Here is a 2,463-nt window from a genome sequence, read left to right as displayed (position 1 = left end):
TCTGTCTGTCTGTCTGTCTGTCTCCCTCTCTGTCTGTCTCCCTGTCTGTCTGTCTGTCTCTCTGTCTGTCTGTCTCCCTCTCTGTCTGTCTGTCTCACTGTCTCTTTGTCTGTCTGTTTCAGGAGCAGCAGATGTTGAAGTTGCCAAAGAGAGACGGTCAGGAGTCTGTGAGGAACGTTCAGCTTCGAGACACAAACACTGCTCAGGTAAGTTAATAATATTAATAACAATAATAACAATAATAACACACAGAGCACTAAACACTACTGAGCATGTGCAGTGAGACCTTTATGTTTCACCTGGTTACCGTGGTTCTCTACAGAAGTTGCAGGCGGCCATATCAGATGCTCAAGTGGCGCAGCAGCAGCACCGCATGGCGAGACAGAAGTCGCAGCGCTTCCTCAAGGCCAACTAGAAACAGTGATGTCACCTCCTGTTCACTGCTGATCTTTATTACTTATGAGATGCAAAGGAAATATTCATATAAACGTGTTTTTCAGCGGTGGAGATGAATTTTAGTTTCTTTGTTTAAACTTCCTGTCGTCAGTTGGAATCCATCCAAAGAGCTGAATCCGCAGAGGTTGTGGGTTTGATTTCCACTGGATGCTCTTATTTTGAAGGTGGAGTTGTCCAAAGGGCTGGGTCAGCCGGGGTTTGGGTTTGTTTTCAACTGGATGCTCTTATTTTGATGGTATACAAAGTCACACTGCTGTGAGGCATTCTGGGTAAAAATCTGGAGTGGCTGGAGTCATGTGACTGTTATTGAATGTAATGTTTCTAATCAATCTAATCAATCATCCTGTTTATAATTACTTAAATCTAAGTTCTAAACATTAATGTGGAGACGAGTTGAGTTATCTTTATTTTTATTTTGATATATTTTTATTTTATTTTAATAGGAGTCTCTTCAGTTTGAAGGTTTGGGGTATTTTGTCCCTGCTGTTTGCCTGCAGGCTGCACTGTCTCATGTTTGAAGATGAAGCCATAAAAACATGTTGCACTAAACAAATATAGTAATCTAGTTGTTGATGATGATGAAGATGAAGAATGTTTGCTGGAGTTTATCTTCAGAGAAATAAACAAAAATTTCACCAAAAAGAGAATAAAAGACTGAGAAGATTTAGACAATCTGACTGTTCAGTTTGATTCCTTCCTTCTGTCATCGATCGATGAATCCAAGGATACCCGAGGATATAATAGTTTACATGTTCGCTTGTATTTTTATCGTCTGAAATCTGTTTTTTATCTTCATTTTCATGTTGAACTTAAAACGAATAAGATGATGTATAACCTGAATAAATGTCTATAAAGATAAAATGAAGTCTGCTGGACTGTTTTTTTCAGCTTTAATATCCGAGTGAGACGTCACCAGTTGTATTCACAGAACATCTTCGGGTTTAAAGGGACAGTCACACATTAATGTTGATGAATATTTACCCATTTACTTCCATTCTATGTGAGCAGGAATAAAACCATCTCTGCTGTTATTGATAGTTTTGATTTATTGATTAGTTGATTGAATCTTTATTAAGTGTTTTAAAGTAGCTTGTGTTTGTGTTGTTGAGTCCTCTGGAACTCTAACGTCTCTCAGAATGAATTAATACAAAATCATGAAGTATTATAGTTTGGACAGACAGACATGTATATATAGAGAGAGAGACATATATATATATATATATATATATATATATATAGATATACAGATATAGAGACAGAGAGACACATATATATAGACACACGGGGACCAGTCTCTCAACAACACGGCTCTCCAAATACCAACCAGAGTAAAACACATCATGGCGAGATGTAAAGAAGCACTGGAGCACTGGAGAGAGGAAACTGGGGGCCAAAGCAGACTGGAATGTGATCTGGCCCTAGAGAGAGACGATGAATTGGCAGAGTACCTCTCTACAGTCAGAGACATGAAGCAGAGACAGAACCTCACCAAGTACAGGCTCAGTGACCACAAACTGGAGATTGAACCAGGACGACACAAAAAGTCATGGCAACCAAGAGAGAACAGAACATGTGGTCACTGTGGGACCGGTGAGGCTGAGACGGAGATGCACTTCCTCCTAAAATGCAAAACATTCCATAAAATTAGGAACATCTACCTAAACAAATTTGACTCTTTAAAAAATGGAGTGATATCTCAAAATGAAAAGGAGAAGGAGAGAGGAGACCTTGCTGCCCAGTATGTACTAACATGCCACAACCTGAGGGACAGCAGGTGACGCTTTGGCGATGCCGTTCCTGGGCGTTCACGCCAATGGAGCAGATCTGAGTTTGGGTTGAATTGGCAGAGAGACGGAGAGAGAGAGAGATCTATCTATCCGTGGATCTCTCTCTCACTTCGCTCCTCCCTTTGCTTCGGTGTCAGAGAGCTGCGGTGGCCTACAGGTAACGTGGGAGCAATGGAGGCTCTGTCTCACACCACTTTATGAGATGTTGTATTAATATTAT

At 40.4% G+C, this 2,463-nt stretch overlaps 1 long non-coding RNA gene across 1 annotated transcript; it reads left to right on the top strand.

Moving 5' to 3' along the window:
• The first annotated feature begins 101 nt into the window (after window positions 1-101).
• On the top strand, window positions 102-1,317 carry LOC116380417 (uncharacterized). The gene is made up of 2 exons (XR_004212553.1): window positions 102-206; window positions 323-1,317. It is a non-coding gene; the product is annotated as an uncharacterized LOC116380417 (long non-coding RNA).
• Window positions 1,318-2,463: the final 1,146 nt, after the last annotated feature.

Source organism: Anarrhichthys ocellatus, unplaced genomic scaffold, assembly GCF_004355925.1.
Source record: "Anarrhichthys ocellatus isolate YVR2014 unplaced genomic scaffold, GSC_Weel_1.0 scaffold7125, whole genome shotgun sequence".
Lineage (NCBI taxonomy): Eukaryota > Metazoa > Chordata > Actinopteri > Perciformes > Anarhichadidae > Anarrhichthys > Anarrhichthys ocellatus.
The sequence above is the reverse complement of the archived record's forward strand: the minus strand, read 5'-3'. Positions and strand labels throughout refer to the sequence as shown.